The sequence below is a fragment of the Oncorhynchus keta genome, chromosome 10 (assembly GCF_023373465.1).
Source record: "Oncorhynchus keta strain PuntledgeMale-10-30-2019 chromosome 10, Oket_V2, whole genome shotgun sequence".
NCBI lineage: Eukaryota > Metazoa > Chordata > Actinopteri > Salmoniformes > Salmonidae > Oncorhynchus > Oncorhynchus keta.
The window spans coordinates 81,312,689-81,337,298 of record NC_068430.1 but is presented as its reverse complement, the minus strand read 5'-3'; the positions used below and the strand labels follow the sequence as shown (position 1 = coordinate 81,337,298).

At 48.6% G+C, this 24,610-nt stretch overlaps 1 pseudogene; it reads right to left on the bottom strand.

Moving 5' to 3' along the window:
- The window catches only part of LOC127931965 (dynamin-2-like), an 86,957-nt pseudogene that overhangs the window by 28,747 nt on the left and 33,600 nt on the right, over positions 1 to 24,610 (bottom strand).

Here is a 24,610-nt window from a genome sequence, read left to right as displayed (position 1 = left end):
GATGACATCATCTGAATATCCTGAATGTCTAAGACAACAATGGTATCTGGTTGAGGGTTGGATCCGGCCAAGCCACTAGCCATAGTATTAAACTTGCTTGGGTCAACACGGCTTGTAGGGATAAATGATCTACCAATATGCATTGGTCTCTGGTTCAAATGTTTAAGAAACAAGTGCACGGGTCTTCCATATAACCCCACCCACCCACCCACGCACGCACCCACACACACACACACACACACACACTCCCCTCACCTCCTCATCCTTGCAGTACCAGGACAGTGACTCCTGCAGTCAGACGAACCAGTAGTCTTTTGGACCCCCCTTCATAATGCTTATGTTGATAGTGAGCCAGCCCTCCTGGATCACCTACACACAGCGGGACAGACCATTGGTTCAGGATAGGGGGTTGAGAGTGAGAGAGAAGTAAAGGAGAGAGGAGGGAGGAGGGTAGTTTTTTTGTGGTACCTGGTTTGGCATCACTCTCTCTTGTTGTTAATAGCAGCAGTAACAGTGGTCCTCTGTTGCGCGCTACAAGGGAACAGAGGCCAGATAGAAGACTATCACATACTGGGTGCTTCCCCAATCGTCTCCTTCTTCCTGATGTGTGCTCGCTCACTACCCCCCACAAGTTTAAAAGCATCGGGAATGGTGGAGCAGGGCATATGGACTAGATAGGAGTTTCAATATATCAGTCGTTTCAAATCAGTGAAGGGAAGTGAACAAGTGCACACTTTGGGAGAAAGGAGAGATAATTGGGACGAGCCGTGGACAACTGACATGAAGTGGGCAAACTATAACCTCTACAGGATCAGGGACGGTTGAGCTAACGAAGGCTAATGCGATTAGCATGAGGCTGTAAGCAAACAAGAACATTTGCCAGGACATAGACATATCTGATATTGGCAGAAAACTTAAATTCTGTTAATCTAACTGCACTGTGCAATTTACAGTAGCTATTACAGTGAAATAATACCATGCTATTGTTTGAGGAGACGGCACAGTTATGAACTTGAAGATGTATTAATAAACCAATTAGGCACATTTTGAGCATTTTAAACAGAAATGCAATGGTTCTTTGGCTCAGTCTAAAACGTTGCCCTGACACTGCTGACATCTAGTGGCCAAAATCTAAATTGCACCTGGGTTGGAATAATAAATTATGGCCTTTCTCTTGCATTTCAAAGATGATGGTACAAAAAAAATACAAAATAACATATATTTTCTTTGTATGATCTTTTACCAGATCTATTATCTGTGCTTCAGGTCCTGAGCTACAGGCAGTTACATGTCATTTTAGGTGAAAATTTAAAAAAAGGGGCTAATCCTTAAGAGGTAGGTCGTTGCTAGGGGTTACATAGGTGAAAGTTGAAAGGTGCTAGGGTTACTCAGGGGTTGATTGGTTTGCAGGGATTAGTCAGGTGAACGTTGAAAAGTCATTGCTAGGGGTTACTAGAGGTCAACTCACTTTGCGAAGCCAATGAAGTCCTCATGGTTTGTGTTGATGTAAGACAGCTCAATGTCAATCAACAGCAGCACCTGAGACAGACAGACAGGACAGACAGGTCGGGTCAAATAAAATCAAATTGTATTAGTCACATGCGCCGAATACAACAGGTGTAGACCTTACCGTGAAATGCTTACTTACAAGCCCCTAACCAACAGTGCAGTTTTAAAAAATACGGATAAGAATAAGAGATAAAAGTAATTAAAGAGGAGCAGTAAAAAATAACAATATATACAGGGGGAACCAGTACAGAGTCAATGTGAGGGGCACATTGAGGTAGTATGTGAGGTAGTATGTACATGTAGGTAGAGTTAATTAAAGTGACTATGCATAGATGACAACAGAGACTGGCAGTGGTGTGGAGAGGGGAGGGGGGCAATGTGAATAGTCTGGGTAGCCATTTGACTAGATGTCAGCCTCTCTTTCTCTCCCACTCGCCCCTCTCTCTCTCTCTCTGTCTCCATCTATCTCTCTCTCTCACCTGGTCGTTGGTTTTGATGTCTCTCTCTCCATCTATCTCTCACTCTCATCTGGTCCCTGGTTTTGATGTCTCTCTCTCTCATCTATCTCTCTCTCTCACCTGGTCTCTGGTTTTGATGTCTCTCTCTCTCCATCTATCTCTCTCTCTCACCTGGTCTCTGGTTTTGATGTCTCTCTCTCACCTGGTCACTGGTTTTGATGTCTCTCTCTCATCTATCTCTCTATCTCACCTGGTCACTGGTTTTGATGTCTCTCTCTCTCATCTATCTCTCTATCTCACCTGGTCACTGGTTTTGATGTCTCTCTCTCACCTGGTCACTGGTTTTGATGTCTCTCTCTCTCCATCTATCTCTCTCCATCTCACCTGGTCACTGGTTTTGATGTCTCTCTCTCATGGTCTTTGGTTTTGATGTCTCATCTCACCTGGTCACTGGTTTTGATGTCTCTCTCTCACCTGGTCACTGGTTTTGATGTCTCTCTCTCTCCTCTATCTCTCTATCTCACCTGGTCACTGGTTTTGATGTCTCACTCTCTCTCTGGTCTATCTCTCATCTCACCTGGTCTCTGGTTTTGATGTCTCTATCTCACCTGTTCTCTGGTTTTGATGTCTCTCTCTCACCTGGTCTCTGGTTTTGATGTCTCTCTCTCACCTGGTCTTTGGTTTTGATGTCTCACTCTCACCTGGTCTCTGGTTTTGATGTCTCACTCTCACCTGGTCACTGGTTTTGATGTCTCTCTCTCACCTGGTCTCTGGTTTTGATGTCTCACTCTCACCTGGTCTTTGGTTTTGATGTCTCTCTCTCACCTGGTCTTTGGTTTTGATGTCTCTCTCTCACCTGGTCACTGGTTTTGATGTCTCTCTCTCACCTGGTCTTTGGTTTTGATGTCTCTCTCTCACCTGGTCTTTGGTTTTGATGTCTCTCTCTCACCTGGTCACTGGTTTTGATGTCTCTCTCTCACCTGGTCTTTGGTTTTGATGTCTCTCTCACCTGGTCACTGGTTTTGATGTCTCTCTCACCTGGTCTCTGGTTTTGATGTCTCACTCTCACCTGGTCTTTGGTTTTGATGTCTCTCTCTCACCTGGTCTTTGGTTTTGATGTCTCTCTCTCACCTGGTCACTGGTTTTGATGTCTCTCTCTCACCTGGTCTTTGGTTTTGATGTCTCTCTCTCACCTGGTCTTTGGTTTTGATGTCTCTCTCTCACCTGGTCACTGGTTTTGATGTCTCTCTCTCACCTGGTCTTTGGTTTTGATGTCTCTCTCTCACCTGGTCACTGGTTTTGATGTCTCTCTCTCCATCTATCTCTCACTCTCACCTGGTCTCTGGTTTTGATGTCTCACTCTCACCTGGTCTCTGGTTTTGATGTCTCTCTCTCACCTGGTCTTTGGTTTTGATGTCTCTCTCTCACCTGGTCACTGGTTTTGATGTCTCTCTCTCCATCTATCTCTCACTCTCACCTGGTCTCTGGTTTTGATGTCTCACTCTCATCTGGTCTCTGGTTTTGATGTCTCTCTCTCACCTGGTCTTTGGTTTTGATGTCTCTCTCTCTGGTCTCTGGTTTTGATGTCTTCTCTCCTGGTCTTTGGTTTCTCAGTCTGGGGTAGGAGCCAAGCTGTGGAACAACACACAATGCTGCAGGTACTGACGGCTCACACACACACAATCTCATACACATGCATGTACACACACACACTGGTCACACATAAAATTGCACACACATGCATGCACACACACGCACACACTCACACACACGTTTTGCATCAACACACACACACCACTCTCTCTCTCACTGAGACACACCATCCATCCAGCCAAACAGACCCCCTAGTGATTGACATGTATAGGGGACAGACAGTTAGGTTTTGAGGGGTCATCCATCCAGCCAAACAGACACACCTTCTCTAGTGATTGACATGTGTAGGGGACAGACAGTTAGCATAGAGGGGTCATCCATCCAGCCAAACACACACCCCACATAGTGACTGACATGCATGGGGACAGACAGTTAGCACAGAGGGGTCATCCATCCAGCCAAACACACACCCCCTAGTGACTGACATGTATAGGGGACAGACAGTTAGCATAGAGGGGTCATCCATCCAGCCAAACAGACACCCCTAGTGATTGACATGTATAGGGGACAGACAGTTAGCATAGAGGGGTCATCCATCCAGCCAAACAGACCACCTAGTGATTGACATGTATAGGGGACAGACAGTTAGCATAGAGGGGTCATCCATCCAGCCAAACAGACACACCCCTAGTGATTGACATGTATAGGGGACAGACAGTTAGCATAGAGGGGTCATCCATCCAGCCAAACAGACACACCCTAGTGATTGACATGTGTAGGGGACAGACAGTTAGCATAGAGGGGTCATGCAGGTAGGACATTGATCCTGCTTGGTAGTATATCTGGTATAAACTAACATCAACCAATTTGAATCTAGAAAAACCAGTTTAAACTAACACAAACTGGTTTGGGGCTAATGTTATCTGATTTAGGAGATTTTTATCTGGTTTCAGCAAGCATGCTCACAATACTGTCATCAATATCCCACAGGTATCCCAGCATGCTCACAATACTGTCATCAATATCCCACAGGTATCCCAGCATGCTCACAATACAGTCATCAATATCCCACAGGTATCCCAGCATGCTGACAATACTGTCATCAATATCCCACAGGTATCCCAGCATGCTGACAATACTGTCATCAATATCCCACAGGTATCCCAGCATGCTCACAATACTGTCATCAATATCCCACAGGTATCCCAGCATGCTCACAATACAGTCATCAATATCCCACAGGTATCCCAGCATGCTGACAATACTGTCATCAATATCCCACAGGTATCCCAGCATGCTCACAATACTGTCATCAATATCCCACAGGTATCCCAGCATGCTGACAATACTGTCATCAATATCCCACAGGTATCCCAGCATGCTCACAATACTGTCATCAATATCCCACAGGTATCCCAGCATGCTGACAATACTGATTTAGTCATCAATATCCCACAGGTATCCCAGCATGCTCACAATACTGTCATCAATATCCCACAGGTATCCCAGCATGCTGACAATACTGTCATCAATATCCCACAGGTATCCCAGCATGCTCACAATACTGTCATCAATATCCCACAGGTATCCCAGCATGCTCACAATACTGTCATTATAACCCACAGGTATCCCAGCATGCTCACAATACTGTCATTATAACCCACAGGTATCCCAAGATGAGCACTAATGCCAATTGATTGATTTAGTGAAGGAGAGTCCAACTCTGTCTGCTGGTTTTATTATCTTCTCTCAACTTGTGTTCAGTTAAGACCTGGACAACCAGATCAGGGCAGTTCAATAAGACCTGGACAACCAGGTCAGGGCAGTTCAATAAGATCTGGACAACCAGGTCAGGGCAGTTCAAATAGACCTGGACAACCAGGTCAGGGCAGTTCAATAAGACCTGGACAACCAGGTCAGGGCAGTTCAATAAGACCTGGACAACCAGGTCAGGGCAGTTCAATAAGACCTGGACAACCAGGTCAGGGCAGTTCAATAAGACCTGGACAACCAGGTCAGGGCAGTTCAATAAGACCTGGACAACCAGGTCAGGGCAGTAACTAACTAAACAGTCTGAATTGATCAATCTGAGAGAGGAGTGAAAACCTGCAGACATGAAATGAGTTTGACGCCTGTGATTTAGCATGTTAGCACAAGGTGAGTTAGGGAACAGAGGTGAGAGTCACAGAGAGGATTTAAAGACACAGCAGGAACGTTCTGATTGGTCAAAAGTAGGGGTTGAGTGACTGGACATGGTTGGGTAAGCATAGGAAAGGATGTGTCACACAGAACGTCTTCCCCTGAGCTACATAGGGGGAACGATAAAGACAGAGGCTTCGGGGCTGACGTTTTAAGCTGAGATAAGGGGAGGTGAGTGTTTTGATTGGGTAATCGAGGGAGAGGTGGGGTGAAGGGAGGTTGAAGCAACAATCACTGTGAGGAAGGGGCGGGTGTAGAATCAGAGGGAGGGGCTGTTGGATTTAGGGGCAGAGGTCGCATTCCAGGCCGACACATAGAGCCCCACAGTGGAGGTGTTGTAATACCCATAAAACCTAGTGGTCAAACAGGGAAAGGCTTCCAATTGTCTTTCCACCCTTCATTTTTCCAATAGGACATTTTGAAACACTTGAAATAAGGGCTGTGTTTTGTGTATGTTTACCCTGGTGTGACGCTCTGTTTGCCCTGCAAGGTGGGACAGAGAGCCCGTATAACCATGTCAATCTCTCTCGGACAAGGTGACTTTTATCAGTATATTCGGCTCTATTTACTCTCAGATTTGAAAATGCTGATTAGCATCAAAGTAGACATCATGCAAAAATACAAATCCCTGCAGGCTCCTGCCCGTCATCTCTAGATGACACCTTTGCTATCGGGTATTGTGTCAAAACTTGCACAACACGGTTCACAGAATTGTCCATTTACAGAAATGTTGCCAATTTATTCATGACTAAATGTATCTAACATTAGAGAGCTGATCCAGAGATTCTTACCTTGGCCTGGATTCGGCAGTCTGGTCCAGATCCTCATGGCGTTTCTAGTTCTTTACGAGAAAAATTTTAGCAGCTAAATAGCATTTCATTTGGGGGGTGAATACAGGCGACTATATTGATAAAAGTCACCTTGTCCTAGAGAGATTTTCGCGGTTATGAAAATGTCCCGTCAGGGTAAACCTACACGAAACACAGACATTATTTCAAGAGTTTCTAAAATCCCACTATGGGAAGAATGTATGGTGGGGAAATGATTGGAAACAGTTCCTGTTTGACAGCTAGGTTTTATGGGTATTATGACTCATACTGTGGTACTCTATTGCAGTCATTGCAGTGTATCAAACAATGTTTGCATGCCACGTCACTGACTGTGCAGTCAGGCATCAGATTACTACATCATATGTTGTGGTTTGTTGTTAAATATGCTAAACACCTATCCAGGCGTTGTCTGTAATGTAGTCAGCCTGGAACACGGCCAGTGCTTATGGGGGTAGTGACTATACAGACAGCAATAAAATTGGGGAGAGTGGAGGGAGACCCAGGGAGGGTGGAGGGAGGGAGGGAGGGAGGGAGGGTGGAGGGAGGGTGGAGGGGTGGAGGGAGGGAGGGAGGGAGGGAGGAGGGAGGGTGGAGGGGTGAGACTAGCAGGAGATGGAGGGGTGGAGGGAGGGAGGGTGGAGGGGTGAGTCTAGCAGGAGAAGGAGGGGTGGGAGGGAGGGAGGGTGGAGGGTGAGACTAGCAGGAGAAGGAGGGGTGGAGGGAGGGAGGGAAGGAGGGTGGAGGGGTGAGAATATCAGGAGAAGAGGGAGGGAGGGAGGGTGGAGGGGTGAGTCTAGCAGGAGAAGGAGGGGTGGAGGGAGGGAGGGAGGGGTGGAGGGGGAGTCTAGCAGAGAAGGGAGGGGTGGAGGGAGGGAGGGAGGGAGGGTGGAGGGTGAGAATATCAGGAGAAGGAGGGGTGGAGGGAGGGAGGGTGGAGGGGTGAGTCTAGCAGGAGAAGGAGGGGTGGAGGGAGGGAGGGAGGGTGGAGGGTGAGAATATCAGGAGAAGGAGGGGTGGAGGGAGGGAGGGAGGGTGGAGGGGTGAGACTAGCAGGAGAAGGAGGGGTGGAGGGGGGGAGGGTGGAGGGGTGAGAATATCAGGAGAAGGAGGGTGGAGGGAGGGAGGGTGGAGGGGTGAGTCTAGCAGGAGAAGGAGGGGTGGAGGGAGGGAGGGAGGGAGGGTGGAGGGGTGAGACTAGCAGGAGAAGGAGGGGTGGAGGGAGGAGGGAGGGAGGGTGGAGGGGTGAGTCTAGGAGAAGGAGGGGTGGAGGGGGGAGGGAGGGGAGGGAGGGAGGGAGGAGGGAGGGAGGGAGGGAGGGAGGGAGGGAGGGAGGGAGGGAGGGAGGGAGGGTGGAGGGGTGAGTCTAGCAGGAGAAGGAGGGGTGGAGGGAGGGAGGGAGGGTGGAGGGGTGAGAATATCAGGAGAAGGAGGGGTGGAGGGAGGGAGGGTGGAGGGGTGAGTCTAGCAGGAGAAGGAGGGGTGGAGGGAGGGAGGGTGGAGGGGTGAGACTAGCAGGAGAAGGAAGGAGGGGAGGGTGGAGGGGTGAGAATATCAGGAGAAGGAGGGGTGGAGGGGAGGGAGGGTGGAGGGGTGAGTCTAGCAGGAGAAGGAGGGGTGGAGGGAGGGAGGGAGGGAGGGAGGGTGGAGGGGTGAGACTAGCAGGAGAAGGAGGGGTGGAGGGAGGGAGGAGGAGGGTGGAGGGTGAGTCTAGCAGGAGAAGGAGGGGTGGAGGGAGGAGGGAGGGAGGGAGGGAGGGGAGGGAGGGAGGGAGGAGGGAGGGGAGGGAGGGAGGGTGGAGTGAGTCTAGCAGGAGAAGGAGGGGTGGAGGGAGGGAGGGAGGGTGGAGGGGTGAGAATATCAGGAGAAGGAGGGGTGGAGGGAGGAGGTGGAGGGGTGAGTCTAGCAGGAGAAGGAGGGGTGGAGGGAGGGAGGGAGGGGAGGGTGGAGGGGTGAGACTAGCAGGAGAAGGAGGGGTGGAGGGAGGGAGGGTGGAGGGGTGAGACTAGCAGGAGAAGGAGGGGTGGAGGGAGGGAGGGAGGAGGGTGAGACTAGGGAGGGAGGGGTGGAGGGAGGGAGGGTGGAGGGGTGAGAATATCAGGAGAAGGAGGGGTGGAGGGAGGGAGGGTGGAGGGGTGAGACTAGCAGGAGAAGGAGGGGTGGAGGGAGGGAGGGGAGGAGGGGTGAGACTAGCAGGAGAAGGAGGGGTGGAGGGAGGGAGGGAGGGTGGGTGGAGGGGTGAGACTAGCAGGAGAAGGAGGGGTGGAGGGAGGGAGGGAGGGAGGGGTGGAGGGGTGAGTCTAGCAGGAGAAGGAGGGGTGGAGGGAGGGAGGGTGGAGGGAGTCTAGGAGGGAGGGGTGGAGGGGGGAGGGTGAGAGACTAGCAGGAGAAGGAGGGGTGGAGCAGGGGGAGGGAGGAGGGGTGGAGGGAGGGAGGGTGGAGGGGTGAGTCTAGCAGGAGAAGGAGGGGTGGAGGGAGGGAGGGTGGAGGGGAGACTAGCAGGAGAAGGAGGGTGGAGGGAGGGAGGGAGGGAGGAGGGGGGTGGAGGGGTGAGACTAGCAGGAGAAGGAGGGGTGGAGGGAGGGAGGGAGGGTGGAGGGGGTGAGACTAGCAGGAGAAGGAGGGTGGAGGGAGGGAGGGAGGGAGGGTGGAGGGGTGGAGGGAGGGAGGGTGGAGGGGTGAGACTAGCAGGAGAAGGAGGGGTGGAGGGAGGGAGGGAGGGGGGTGGAGGGGTGAGTCTAGCAGGAGAAGGAGGGGTGGAGGGAGGGAGGGAGGGTGGAGGGGTGAGTCTAGCAGGAGAAGGAGGGGTGGAGGGAGGGTGGAGGGGTGAGAATAGCAGGAGGGAGGGATGGAGGGAGGGAGGGAGGGTGGAGGGGTGAGGGAGCAGGAGAAGGAGGGGTGGAGGGAGGGAGGGAGGGTGGAGGGGTGAGTCTAGCAGGAGAAGGAGGGGTGGAGGGAGGGAGGGAGGGAGGGAGGGTGGAGGGGGTGAGACTAGCAGGAGAAAGAGGGGTGGAGGGGGAGGGTGGAGGGGTGAGAATAGCAGGAGAAGGAGGGGTGGAGGGAGGGAGGGAGGGTGGAGGGGTGAGAATAGCAGGAGAAGGAGGGGTGGAGGGAGGGAGGGGGAGGGTGGAGGGGTGAGAATAGCAGGAGAAGGAGGGGTGGAGGGAGGGAGGGAGGAGGGGTGGAGGGGTGAGTCTAGCAGGAGAAGGAGGGGTGGGGAGGGAGGGTGGAGGGGTGGAGGGAGGGAGGGGTGGAGGGGTGAGACTAGCAGGAGAAGGAGGGGTGGAGGGAGGGAGGGAGAGAATATCAGGAGAAGGAGGGGTGGAGGGAGGGAGGGTGGAGGGGTGGGAGGGAGGAGGGGTGGAGTGAGACTAGCAGGAGAAGGAGGGGTGGAGGGAGGGGGGAAGGAGGGTGGAGGGAGGGAGGGTGGAGGGGTGGAGGGAGGGAGGGGAGGGGGGAGGGAGGGAGGGTGGAGGGGTGAGACTAGCAGGAGAAGGAGGGGTGGAGGGGTGGGGAGGGTGGAGGGGTGAGACTAGCAGGAGAAGGAGGGGTGGAGGGAGGGGAGGGAGGAGGGGAGAAGGAGGGGTGGAGGGAGGGTGGAGGGTGAGTCTAGCAGGAGAAGGAGGGGTGGAGGGAGGGTGGGGTGGAGGGGGTGAGACTAGCAGGAGAAGGAGGGGTGGAGGGAGGGTGGAGGGGTGAGTCTAGCAGGAGAAGGAGGGGTGGAGGGAGGAGGGTGGAGGGGTGAGTCTAGCAGGAGAAGGAGGGAGGAGGGAGGTGAGAATAGCAGGAGAAGGAGGGGTGGAGGGAGGGAGGGTGGAGGGGTGAGAATAGCAGGAGAAGGAGGGAGGGAGGGTGGAGGGGTGAGTCTAGCAGGAGAAGGAGGGAGGGAGGGTGGAGGGTGAGTCTAGCAGGAGAAGGAGGGAGGGAGGGTGGAGGGGTGAGTCTAGCAGGAGAAGGAGGGAGGGAGGGTGGAGGGGTGAGTCTAGCAGGAGAAGGAGGGAGGGAGGGTGGAGGGAGGGGAGGGAGGGTGGAGGGGGAGGGGTGAGTCTAGGGAGAAGGAGGGGTGGAGGGAGGGGGAGGGGTGGAGGGGTGGTCTAGCAGGAGAAGGAGGGGTGGAGGGAGGGTGGAGGGTGAGTCTAGCAGGAGAAGGAGGGGTGGAGGGAGGGAGGGTGGAGAGTTGAGTCTAGCAGGAGAAGGAGGGGTGGAGGGAGGGAGGGAGGGATGGTGGAGGGGTGAGACTAGCAGGAGAAGGAGGGGTGGAGGGAGGGAGGGTGGAGGGGTGAGAGGCTAGCAGGAGAAGTGGTAGAAACAGAGTTCTCTTCATTCTCTCCATCCATCAAGTTATTGGGTACGTTCCAATACTATCTCCTTCTTCCTAAAGTGTACACTCGTTCACTACTTCACACAAATCTAAAAGCATTAGATCGGTGGAGGCATGTGGCTAGAGAGGGAGTTTCTACAGTCATTTCAGTCATTTCCTTGAAGGGAAGTGAACGAGTGCACTCTTTGGGAGTAAGGAAAGACAATCTGGAAGCAGCCACTGTCCCTCTTCTCTCTTCCCTCCTTCCTTGTTTCCTTCCCTCCACTGTCCCTCTTCTCTCTTCCCTCCTTGTTTCCTTCCCTCCACTGTCACTCTTCTCTCTTCCCTCCTTCCTTGTTTCCTTCCCTCCGCTGTCCCTCTTCTCTCTTCCCTCCTACCTTGTTTCCTTCCCTCCACTGTCCCTCTTCTCTCTTCCCTCCTTGTTTCCTTCCCTCTGCTGTCCCTCTTCTCTCTTCCCTCCTACCTTGTTTCCTTCCCTCCACTGTCCCTCTTCTCTCTTCCTTCCTCCCTTCTTTCCTTCCCTCCACTGTCCCTCTTCTCTCTTCCTTCCTCCCTTGTTTCCTTCCCTCCACTGTCCCTATTCTCTCTTCCTTCCTCCCTTCTTTCCTTCCCTCCACTGTCCCTCTTCTCTCGTCCCTCCTTGTTTCCTTCCCTCCACTGTCCCTCTTCTCTCTTCCCTCCTTGTTTCCTTCCCTCCACTGTCCCTCTTCTCCCTTGTTTCCTTCCCTCCACTGTCCCTCTCTCTTCCCTCCTTGTTTCCTTCCCTCCACTGTCCCTCTTCTCTCTTCCCTCCTTGTTTCCTTCCCTCCACTGTCCCTCTTCTCTCTTCCTTCCTTGTTTCCTTCCTCCACTGTCCCTCTTCTCCCTTCTTTCCTTCCTCCACTGTCCCCCTTCTTCCCCTCCTTGTTTCCTTCCCTCCACTGTCACTCTTCTCTCTTCCCTCATTCCTTGTTTCCTTCCCTCCACTGTCCCTCTTCTCTCTTCCCTCCTACCTTGTTTCCTTCCTCCACTGTCCCTCTTCTCTCTCCCTCCTACCTTGTTTCCTTCCCTCCACTGTCCCTCTTCTCTCTTCCCTCCTTGTTTCCTTCCCTCCGCTGTCCCTCTTCTCTCTTCCTTCCTTGTTTCCTTCCCTCCGCTGTCCCTCTTCTCTTCCCTCCTTCCTTGTTTCCTTCCCTCCGCTGTCCCTCTTCTCTCTCCCTCCTTCCTTGTTTCCTTCCTCCACTGTCCCTTCTCTCTTCCCTCCTCCTTGTTTCCTTCCCTCCGCTGTCCCTCTTCCCTCCTTCCTTGTTTCCTTCCCTCCGCTGTCCCTCTTCTCTCTTCCCTCCTATCTTGTTTCCTTCCCTCCACTGTCCCTCTTCTCTCTTCCCTCCTATCTTGTTTCCTTCCCTCCGCTGTCCCTCTTCTCTCTTCCCTCCTTGTTTCCTTCCCTCCACTGTCCCTCTTCTCTCTTCCCTCCTTGTTTCCTTCCCTCCGCTGTCCCTCTTCTCTCTTCCCTCCTTGTTTCCTTCCCTCCGCTGTCCCTCTTCTCTCTTCCCTCCTTGTTTCCTTCCCTCCGCTGTCCCTCTTCTCTCTTCCCTCCTTGTTTCCTTCCCTCCACTGTCCCTCTTCTCTCTTCCCTCCTATCTTGTTTCCTTCCCTCCGCTGTCCCTCTTCTCTCTTCCCTCCTTGTTTCCTTCCCTCCGCTGTCCCTCTTCTCTCTTCCCTCCTTGTTTCCTTCCCTCCACTGTCCCTCTTCTCTCTTCCCTCCTTCCTTGTTTCCTTCCCTCCGCTGTCCCTCTTCTCTCTTCCTACCTTGTTTCCTACCCTCCACTGTGATTCTTCTCTTTACCTTTCCGGTACACTTCTTGACGAGGGAGGTGAGCTCGGACAGGACGAGGTCCACGCATTTCAGACACGGCTCTTTCAGTTTAATGATCTGCTTTTTCACTATGGCCTCAAAGGCTAGGTCAGGGGTGAACAGGCCTGTTCTGGAGCATCATGGGAGATGTAGTTTATCACGGTAGGGCAGGACAAGGAGGAGCCAGGGAGTGGGAGGAGTCATTGAAGTGGGAGGTGTCCGAAGTGGGAGGGGTCCGTGAGTGGGACGGGTCATGGTGGGGAGGAGTCAGGGAAGTCCGGAAGTGATAGAAACAGATTAAGAGAGGGAGAGAGGTAGGGGAGCAGTGTAAGAGAGAAATAAAATAAAAGAGAGAGATGGAGGGATAGAGGGAGAAGAACACAGAGAGAGAGAGAGAGAGAGAGAGATGGAGGGATAGAGGGAGAAGAACAGAGAGAGAGAGAGAGATGGAGGGATAGAGGGAGGAGAACACAGAGAGAGAGAGAGAGAGAGAGAGATGGAGGGATAGAGGGAGAAGAACACAGAGAGAGAGAGAGAGATGGAGGGATAGAGGGAGAAGAACACAGAGAGAGAGAGAGAGATGGGGGGATAGAGGGAGGAAGAACACAGAGAGAGAGAGAGAGAGAGAGATGGAGGGATAGAGGGAGAAGAACACAGAGAGAGAGAGAGAGAGAGAGATGGAGGGATAGAGGGAGGAGAACACAGAGAGAGAGAGAGAGAGAGAGAGAGATGGAGGGATAGAGGGAGAAGAACACAGAGAGAGAGAGAGAGAGAGATGGAGGATAGAGGGAGAAGAAACACAGAGAGAGAGAGATGGGGGGATAGAGGAGGGAGAGGAACACAGAGAGATGGAGGGATAGAGGGAGAAGAACAGAGAGAGAGAGAGAGAGATGGAGGGATAGAGGGAGAAGAACACAGAGAGAGACAGAGAGAGAGAGAGAGAGAGAGAGAGATGGAGGGATAGAGGGAGAAGAACACAGAGAGAGACAGAGAGAGAGAGAGATGGAGGGATAGAGGGAGAAGAACACAGAGAGAGAGAGAGAGAGAGAGAGAGAGATGGAGGGATAGAGGGAGAAGAACACAGAGAGAGAGAGAGAGATGGAGGGATAGAGGGAGAAGAACACAGAGAGAGAGAGGGAGAGAGAGAGAGATGGAGGGATAGAGGGAGAAGAACACAGAGAGAGACAGAGAGAGAGAGGAGGAGAGAGAGAGAGAGAGAGAGAGAGAGAGAGAGAGAGAGAGAGAGAGAGAGAGAGAGGGAGAGAACACAGAGAGAGAGAGAGAGAGAGCGAGATGGAGGGATAGAGGGAGAAGAACACAGATAGAGACAGAGAGAGAGAGAGATGGAGGGATAGAGGGAGAAGAGCACAGAGAGAGACAGAGAGAGAGAGAGATGGAGGGATAGAGGGAGCAGAACACAGAGAGAGAGAGAGAGATGGAGGGATAGAGGGAGAAGAACACAGAGAGAGACAGAGAGAGAGATGGAGGGATAGAGGGAGAAGAACACAGAGAGAGAGAGAGAGATGGAGGGATAGAGGGAGAAGAACACAGAGAGAGAGAGAGAGAGAGGGAGATGGAGGGATAGAGGGAGAGAGAACACAGAGAGAGACAGAGAGAGAGAGATGGAGGGATAGAGGGAGAAGAACACAGAGAGAGACAGAGAGAGAGAGAGAGAGAGATGGAGGGATAGAGGGAGAAGAACACAGAGAGACAGAGAGAGAGAGAGATGGAGGGATAGAGGGAGAAGAACACAGAGAGAGAGAGAGAGAGAGAGATGGAGGGATAGAGGGAGAAGAACACAGAGAGAGAGAGAGAGAGAGAGAGAGAGAGAGAGAGAGAGAGAGAGAGAGAGAGAGAGAGAGAGAATAAAAGGCATTTTGTTTAGTCAGTTAGTTCATACTGGCATCTGTTACTAAACTTTGACATCCACTACAAGGTGTGTGTGTGTGTGTGTGTGTGTGTGTGTGTGTGTGTGTGTGTGTGTGTGTGTGTGTGTGTGTGTGTATGTGTGTGTGTGTGTGTGTGTGTGTGTGTGTGTGTGTGTCGTGTGTGTGTCCGCACGCGTGTGTCAATCTGTTTGTCTTCAGGGGAACCAGAGACACGTGAGGAGAAACATAAACACACATCTCACAGCACAACACCCTGTTAACAGTAGAAGAAAGCTCCACATCGCCCCCAGTGGCCAGGAGCATGGCATGTCAGGCATTACAGGCTCCATGCTCCTGGTGTGAAGTCTCCCTAGGTACAGATCTAGGATCAGCTTCTCTTCCCCAATTCTAAACTAACCGAATCGTTAACCATTAGTGGGGAAATGCTAAACTGACCCCAGATCAGCTTTTAGGGTCAACTTCACCCTACACAGTACCATGCAGTGCACTATCCTGGGGCCTAGATTAGCATGATAGCATTGAAGGCTAGCTCCGTCGCGCCCCCATGTGGACTGGAGTAACATGACAGGGCATTACAGGCTCCATGCGGTGCACTACCCTGGGGCCGAGGTTAGCATGGTAGCATTAAAGGCTAGTTCCATAGTGCCCCCACGTGGCCTGGAGTAGCATGACAGGGCTTTACAGGCTCCATGCAGCGAGGTACCTTATTGGTGCACTGGCGCACGGTGTTGATGAGCTCCTGGATCACCAGGTCCATACATTTCAGACACGGCTCTTTCAGCTTAATGATCTGCTTTTTCACTATGGCCTCAAAGGCTAGGTCAGGGGTGAACAGGCCTGTTCTGGAGGGGGCACACAGACAGACACACAGACATGTAGAGAGAGGCAGGTGGAAACAGACAGACAGACAGACAGACAGACAGACAGACAGACACACAGACATGTAGAGAGGCAGGTGGAAAGACAGACAGACAGACAGACAGACAGACAGACAGACAGACAGACAGACAGACAGACAGACAGACAGGAGGGAGATAGAGAGGGAGATGTCTGTCTGTACTTGCCTCACTCCATGGATGTTCTTGATGGCATAACTGATCTCTCTCCTCAACTCCTTCTCATCAAACTCCATCTGAACACAACACAGAGGGGAAATCAGTGTGTGTGTTTTTGGTTTTACTAGGAACAAGGAACATTCTGAGAAGTGGGGACATTTCGCGGGTCCTCACAAGGAAAAATACTATTTTAAGCTTAGGGTTTAGGGTTTAGGGTTTAGGGTTAGGGATTTTGATTGAGAATACATGTTTGGGTCCCCGCAAGGATAGTAAAACAATATGTGTGTGTGTGTGTGTGCGTGTGTGCGTGCGTGCGTGCGTGCGTGCGTGCGTGCGTGCGTGCGTGCGTGTGTACCTTGACCAGTTCGAAGGGGAATCTCTCGTGGAAGATCCTGTTGATTCTAGCTCCTCCAGAGAGCTCCGCAGTATCCACCTGATCACCTGATCCCTCAATACGCTTCTCAAAGTCTACACCAAACTGCTGAACCATCCTACACACACACACACACACACACACACACACACACACACACACACACACACACACACACACACACACACACACACACACACACACACACACACACACACACACACACACACACACACACACACAAAAGTACACAGTCAGATACAGTATATACAAATATGTGTGTGTACTGACAGTAGGGCCTTGGTCTTGTGTGTGTGTGTGTTTATATACTGACTGCAGTAGGGCCTTGGTCTTGTGTGTGTGTGTGTGTGTTCATATACTGACTGCAGTAGGGCCTTGTCTTGTGTGTGTGTGTGTTTATATACTGACTGCAGTAGGGCCTTGGTCTTGTGTGTGTGTGTGTGTGTGTGTGTGTGTTTATATACTGACTGCAGTAGGGCCTTGGTCTTGTGTGTGTGTGTGTGTTATATACTGACTGCAGTAGGGCCTTGGTCTTGTGTGTGTGTTTATATACTGACTACAGTAGGGCCTTGGTCTTGCGTGTGTGTGTGTGTTTATATACTGACTGCAGTAGAGCCTTGGTCTTGCGTGTGTGTGTGTGTTTATATACTGACTGCAGTAGGGCCTTGGTCTTGTGTGTGTGTGTGTTTATATACTGACTGCAGTAGGGCCTTGGTCTTGTGTGTGTGTGTGTGTTTATATACTGACTGCAGTAGGGCCTTGGTCTTGTGTGTGTGTGTGTTTATATACTGACTGCAGTAGAGCCTTGGTCCTTGGTCTGTCTGCAGTAGGGCCTTGGTCTTGTGTGTGTGTGTTTATATACTGACTGCAGTAGGGCCTTGGTCTTGCGTGTGTGTGTGTGTTTATATACTGACTGCAGTAGAGCCTTGGTCTTGCGTGTGTGTGTGTGTTTATATACTGACTGCAGTAGGGCCTTGGTCTTGTGTGTGTGTGTGTTTATATACTGACTGCAGTAGGGCCTTGGTCTTGTGTGTGTGTGTGTGTTTATATACTGACTGCAGTAGGGCCTTGGTCTTGTGTGTGTGTGTGTTTATATACTGACTGCAGTAGGGCCTTGGTCTTGCGTGTGTGTGTGTTTATATACTGACTGCAGTAGGGCCTTGGTCTTGGGTGTGTGTGTGTGTGTTTATATACTGACTGCAGTAGGGCCTTGGTCTTGTGTGTGTGTGTGTTTATATACTGACTGCAGTAGGGCCTTGGTCTTGTGTGTGTGTGTGTTTATATACTGACTGCAGTAGGGCCTTGGTCTTGCGTGTCGGGTCGTCTGGTTTGAAGTTCTTGTATTCCTCCACCTCTTTCTCCAGAGAGAGAAGCTGGCTCTGGAGCTTACTACGTAACCCTGGCAACGTGTCCCGGATGTGGTTGGTCAGTTGCTGGAGGGAGAGGGGGGTGGAGATGGAGACAGAGTGGGAGAGAAAGATAGAGACAGAGTGAGAGAGAAAGATGGAGACAGAGTGAGAGAGAAAGATGGAGACAGGGTGAGAGAGAAGACAGATGGAGACAGAGACAGAGTGAGAGAGAAAGATGGAGACAGAGTGAGAGAGAAAGATGGAGACAGGGTGAGAAGAAAGATGGAGACAGAGACAGAGTGAGAGAGAAAGATAGAGACAGGGTGGGAGAGAAAGAGAAAGATAGAGAAAGAGAAAGATAGGAGAGAGAGAAAGAGAAAGATAGAGAGAGAGAGAAAGAGAAAGATGGAGACAGAGTGAGAGAGAAAGAGAAAGATAAAGAGAAAGATAGAGACAGAGTGGGAGAGACAGAGAAAGATAGAGACAGAGAGAGAGAAAGAGAAAGATAGAGAGAGAGAGAAAGAGAAAGATAGAGACAGAGTGAGAGAGAAAGAGAAAGATAGAGAGAAGAGAAAGAGAAAGATAGAGACAGAGTGTGAGAGAAAGAGAAAGATAGAGAGAAAGAGAAAGATAGAGACAGAGTGAGAGAAAGAGAAAGATAGAGAAAGAGAAAGATAGAGAGAAAGAGAAAGGGTGAGATAGAGAGACAGAGAGAGAAAGATAGAGAGAGAAAGAGAAAGATAGAGAGAGAGAGAAAGAGAAAGATAGAGACAGAGTGAGAGAGAAAGAGAAAGATAGAGATATAGAGACAGAGTGAGAGAGAAAGAGAAAGATAGAGAGAGAGAGAAAGAGAAAGATAGAGACAGAGTGAGAGAGAAAGAGAAAGATAGAGAGAGAGAAAGAGAAAGATAGAGACAGAGTGAGAGAGAAAGAGAGAGAAAGAGAAAGATAGAGACAGGTGAGAGAGAAAGAGAAAGATAGAGAAAGAGAAAGATAGAGACAGAGAGAAAGAGAAAGATAGAGACAGAGAGACAGAGTGAGAGAGAAAGAGAAAGATAGAGAGAGAGAAAGATAGAGACAGAGTGAGAAAGAGAAAGATAGAGAAAGAGAAAGATAGAGACAGAGTGAGAGAGAAAGAGAAAGATGGAGAGAAAGAGAAAGAGAAAGATAGAGACAGAGTGAGAGAGAAAGAGAAAGATAGAGAAGAGAAAGAGAAAGATAGAGACAGATGAGAGAGAAAGAGAAAGATAGAGAGAAAGAGAAAGATAGAGACAGAGTGAGAGAGAAAGAGAAAGATAGAGAGGAGAGAGAAAGAGAAAGATAGAGAGAGAAGAGAAAGAGAAAGATAGAGACAGAGTGAGAGAGAAAGAGAAAGATAGAGAAGATGAGACAGAGAGAAGAGAAAGAGATAGAGATAGAGAGAGAAAGATAGAAAGAGAGAGAGAGAAAGATAGAGAGAGAAAGAGAAAGAGAAAGAGAAAGATAGAGACAGAGTGAGAGAGAAAAAAAGATGGAGACAGAGAGAAAGATGAGACAGAAAGATGGAGACAGGGAGAGAGAGAAAGATGGAGACAGAGACAGAGAAAGAGAGAGAAAGATAGAGACAGGGTGGGAGAGAAAGAGAAAGATAGAGAGAGAGAGAAAGAGAAAGATAGAGACAGGGTGGGAGAGAGAAAGAAGAGAAAAGATAGAGAGAGAGAGAAAGAGAATAGAGACAGAGAAAGATAGAGAGAGAAAGAGAAAAGATAGAGACAGGGTGGGAGAGAAAGAGAAAGATAGAGAAAGAGAAAGATAGAGACAGAGTGAGAGAGAAAGAGAAAGAAAGAGAAAGATAGAGACAGAGTGAGAGAGAAAGAGAAAGATAGAGAAAGAGAAAGATAGAGACAGAGAGAAAGATAGAGAGAGAAAGAGAAAGATAGAGAGAGAGAGAAAGAGAAAGATAGAGACAGAGTGAGAGAGAAAGAGAAAGATAGAGAGAGAGAAAAGAAAGAGAAAAGATAGAGAAGAGATAGAGACAGAGGAGAGAGAGAAAGAGAAAGATAGAGAGAGAGAGAAAGATAGAGAGAAGAGAAAGATAGAGACAGAGTGGAGAGAAAGATAGAGAGAGAGAGAAAGAGAAAGATAGAGAGAAAGAGAAAGATAGAGAGAGAAAGAGAAAGATAGAGACAGAGTGGAGAGAGAAAGAGAGAAGAGAGAGAAAGAGAAAGATAGAGACAGAGTGAGAGAGAAAGAGAAAGATAGAGAAAGAGAAAGATAGAGAGAGAAGAGAGAAAGAGAAAGATAGAGAGAGAGAGAAAGAGAAAGATAGAGACAGAGTGAGAGAGAGAGAGAAGAAAGATAGAGAGAGAGAGAAAGAGAAAGATAGAGACAGAGAGAGAGAAAGAGAAAGATAGAGAGAGAAAGAGAGAAAGAGAGAAAGAGAGAGAGAAAGAGAAAGATAGAGACAGAGAGAGAGAGAAAGATAGAGACAGAGAGAAAGAGAAAGATAGAGACAGAGTGAGAGAGAAAGATGGAGACAGAGTGAGAGAGAAAGATGGAGACAGGGTGAGAGAGAAAGATGGAGACAGAGACAGAGAGAGAGAAAGATAGAGACAGGGTGGGAGAGAAAGAGAAAGATAGAGAGAGAGAGAAAGAGATAGATAGAGACAGGGTGGGAGAGAAAGAGAAAGATAGAGAGAGAGAGAAAGAGAAAGATAGAGACAGAGTGAGAGAGAAAGAGAAAGATAGAGAAAGAGAAAGATAGAGACAGAGTGAGAGAGAAAGAGAAAGATAGAGAGAGAGAAAGAGAAAGATAGAGACAGAGTGAGAGAGAAAGAGAAAGATAGAGAGAGAGAGAAAGATAGAGACAGAGTGAGAGAGAAAGAGAAAGATAGAGACAGAGTGAGAGAGAAAGAGAAAGATAGAGAGAGAGAGAAAGAGAAAGATAGAGACAGAGTGAGAGAGAAAGAGAAAGATAGAGAGAGAGAGAAAGAGAAAGATAGAGACAGAGTGAGAGAGAAAGATGGAGACAGAGTGAGAGAGAAAGATGGAGACAGGGTGAGAGAGAAAGATGGAGACAGAGACAGAGTGAGAGAGAAAGATAGAGACAGGGTGGGAGAGAAAGAGAAAGATAGAGAGAGAGAGAAAGAGAAAGATAGAGACAGGGTGGGAGAGAAAGAGAAAGATAGAGAGAAAGAGAAAGATAGAGACAGAGTGAGAGAGAAAGAGAAAGATAGAGAAAGAGAAAGATAGAGACAGAGTGAGAGAGAAAGAGAAAGATAGAGAGAGAGAGAAAGAGAAAGATAGAGACAGAGTGAGAGAGAAAGAGAAAGATAGAGAGAGAGAGAAAGATAAAGATAGAGACAGAGTGAGAGAGAAAGAGAAAGATAGAGAGAAAGAGAAAGATAGAGACAGGGTGGGAGAGAAAGAGAAAGATAGAGAGGGAGAGAAAGAGAAAGATAGAGACAGAGTGAGAGAGAAAGAGAAAGATAGAGACAGAGTGAGAGAGAAAGAGAAAGATAGAGAGAGAGAGAAAGATAGAGAGAGAGGAGAGAGAAAGAGAAAGATAGAGAAAGAGAAAGATAGAGACAGAGTGAGAGAGAAAGAGAAAGATAGAGAGAGAGAGAAAGAGAAAGATAGAGACAGAGTGAGAGAGAAAGAGAAAGATAGAGAAAGAGAAAGATAGAGACAGAGTGAGAGAGAAAGAGAAAGATAGAGAGAGAGAGAAAGAGAAAGATAGAGACAGAGTGAGAGAGAAAGAGAAAGATAGAGAGAGAGAGAAAGAGAAAGATAGAGACAGAGTGAGAGAGAAAGAGAAAGATGGAGAGAGAGAGAAAGAGAAAGATAGAGAGAGAGAGAAAGAGAAAGATAGAGACAGAGTGAGAGAGAAAGATGGAGACAGAGTGAGAGAGAAAGATGGAGACAGGGTGAGAGAGAAAGATGGAGACAGAGACAGAGTGAGAGAGAAAGATAGAGACAGGGTGGGAGAGAAAGAGAAAGATAGAGACAGAGTGAGAGAGAAAGAGAAAGATAGAGAGAGAGAGAAAGAGAAAGATAGAGACAGAGTGAGAGAGAAAGAGAAAGATAGAGAGAAAGAGAAAGATAGAGACAGAGTGAGAGAGAAAGAGAAAGATAGAGAGAAAGAGAAAGATAGAGAGAGAGAAAGAGAAAGAGAAAGATAGAGACAGAGTGAGAGAGAAAGAGAAAGATAGAGAGAGAGAGAAAGAGAAAGATAGAGACAGAGTGAGAGAGAAAGATGGAGACAGAGTGAGAGAGAAAGATGGAGACAGGGTGAGAGAGAAAGATGGAGACAGAGACAGAGTGAGAGAGAAAGATAGAGACAGGGTGGGAGAGAAAGAGAAAGATAGAGAGAGAGAGAAAGAGAAAGATAGAGACAGGGTGGGAGAGAAAGAGAAAGATAGAGAGAGAGAGAAAGAGAAAGATAGAGAGAAAGAGAAAGATAGAGAGAGAAAGAGAAAGATAGAGACAGAGTGGGAGAGAAAGAGAAAGATAGAGAAAGAGAAAGATAGAGACAGAGTGAGAGAGAAAGAGAAAGATAGAGACAGAGTGAGAGAGAAAGAGAAAGATAGAGAAAGAGAAAGATAGAGACAGAGTGAGAGAGAAAGAGAAAGATAGAGAGAGAGAGAAAGAGAAAGATAGAGACAGAGTGAGAGAGAAAGAGAAAGATAGAGAGAGAGAGAAAGAGAAAGATAGAGACAGAGTGAGAGAGAAAGAGAAAGATAGAGAGAGAGAGAAAGATAGAGACAGGGTGGGAGAGAAAGAGAAAGATAGAGAGAGAGAGAAAGAGAAAGATAGAGAGAAAGAGAAAGATAGAGAGAGAAAGAGAAAGATAGAGACAGAGTGGGAGAGAGAAAGAGAGAGTGAGAGAGAAAGAGAAAGATAGAGAAAGAGAAAGATAGAGACAGAGTGAGAGAGAAAGAGAAAGATAGAGAGAGAGAGAAAGAGAAAGATAGAGACAGAGTGAGAGAGAAAGAGAAAGATAGAGAGAAAGAGAAAGATAGAGACAGAGTGAGAGAGAAAGAGAAAGATAGAGAGAGAGAGAAAGATAGAGAGAGAGAAAGAGAAAGATAGAGACAGAGTGAGAGAGAAAGAGAAAGATAGAGAGAGAGAGAAAGAGAAAGATAGAGACAGAGTGAGAGAGAAAGATGGAGACAGAGTGAGAGAGAAAGATGGAGACAGAGGAGAGAGAAAGATAGAGACAGGGTGGGAGAGAAAGAGAAAGATAGAGAGAGAGAGAAAGAGAAAGATAGAGACAGGGTGGGAGAGAAAGAGAAAGATAGAGAGAGAGAGAAAGAGAAAGATAGAGACAGAGTGAGAGAGAAAGAGAAAGATAGAGAAAGAGAAAGATAGAGACAGAGTGAGAGAGAAAGAGAAAGATAGAGAGAGAGAGAAAGAGAAAGATAGAGACAGAGTGAAGAGAAAGATAGAGACAGAGTGAGAGAGAAAGAGAAAGATAGAGACAGAGTGAGAGAGAAAGAGAGACAGGGTGGAGAGAAAGAGAAAGATAGAGAGGGAGAGAAAGAGAAAGATAGAGACAGGGTGGGAGAGAAAGAGAAAGATAGAGAGGGAGAGAAAGAGAAAGATAGAGAGGGAGAGAAAGAGAAAGATAGAGACAGAGTGAGAGAGAAAGAGAAAGATAGAGAGAGAGAGAAAGAGAAAGATAGAGACAGAGTGAGAGAGAAAGAGAAAGATAGAGAGAAAGAGAAAGATAGAGAGAGAGTGAGAGAGAAAGAGAAAGATAGAGAGAGGGTGGGAGAGAAAGAGAAAGATAGAGACAGAGAGAGAGAGAAAGAGAAAGATAGAGACAGGGTGGGAGAGAAAGAGAAAGATAGAGACAGAGAGAGAGAGAAAGAGAAAGATAGACAGAGTGAAAGAGAAAGAGAGAGACACAGAGAGAGAGAGTAGTGTCGAGCGATTAACTGACATTTCCGTTTTTTTTTGTTATAACTAATTGGCTGACGTCGGTTCAATTCCAAACAGTATTTTTTTGTTTGTGAGTCCAACACGCTGTTTCTCTAGAGAGAAATCAAATCATTCACAAGATATATCAAGTCAAGAAATATGTGGGACGCTGAAGCAAATATTCAACCTAGTTCAGTGCAGAAACGTAATAATATGTGGGCTGGGCTGAAGCAAATATTCAACCTAGTTCAGTGCAGAAACGTAATAATATGTGGGCTGGGCTGAAGGAAATATTCAACCTAGTTCAGTGCAGAAACGTAATAATATGTGGGACGCTGGGCTGAAGCAAATATTCAACCTAGTTCAGTGCAGAAACGTAATAATATGTGGGACGCTGGGCTGAAGCAAATATTCAACCTAGTTCAGTGCAGAAACGTAATAATGAACTACAATGACCTTAACCCATTGCACCTGCTTTTTTTCCCTCGACGGGTCAGAGAGGAAGAGGCGAAACGAGAGGTTTCACTTGCTAAAAATCTGTCCAAAATAAGCCCAATGCGTTTCTATGGGCAAAATATGCAGATCTGAGCTTGTCGCCTCCATTCCTGCCTTTGGGACAACGACTCCCATTGTTAGAGCGGAGACATGAGCATCTCATCATTATCTACAGATCTCTGGACAGATACCCTTTTACACCCTGCTGGGTTAGACACACAGACCACATGGAAGAGGAATGTACACAACGACAAGAGAGAGAGAGGGACAGAGACAGTTTGTGAAAGTATGTCTTATCTACTTTGAAGAACTGGTCAAATGTTGATATAGTGTCTACATATCTAACCTGGTTGAGACAGGAAGAACTTCCTCTCTGCATCTACATATCTAACCTGGTTGAGACAGGAAGAACTTCCTCTCTGCATCTACATATCTAACCTGGTTGAGACAGGAAGAACTTCCTCTCTGCATCTACATATCTAACCTGGTTGAGACAGGAAGAACTTCCTCTCTGCATCTACATATCTAACCTGGTTGAGACAGGAAGAACTTCCTCTCTGCATCTACATATCTAACCTGGTTGAGACAGGAAGAACTTCCTCTCTGCATCTACATATCTAACCTGGTTGAGACAGGAAGAACTTCCTCTCTGCATCTACATATCTAACCTGGTTGAGACAGGAAGAACTTCCTCTCTGCATCTACATATCTAACCTGGTTGAGACAGGAAGAACTTCCTCTCTGCATCTACATATCTAACCTGGTTGAGACAGGAAGAACTTC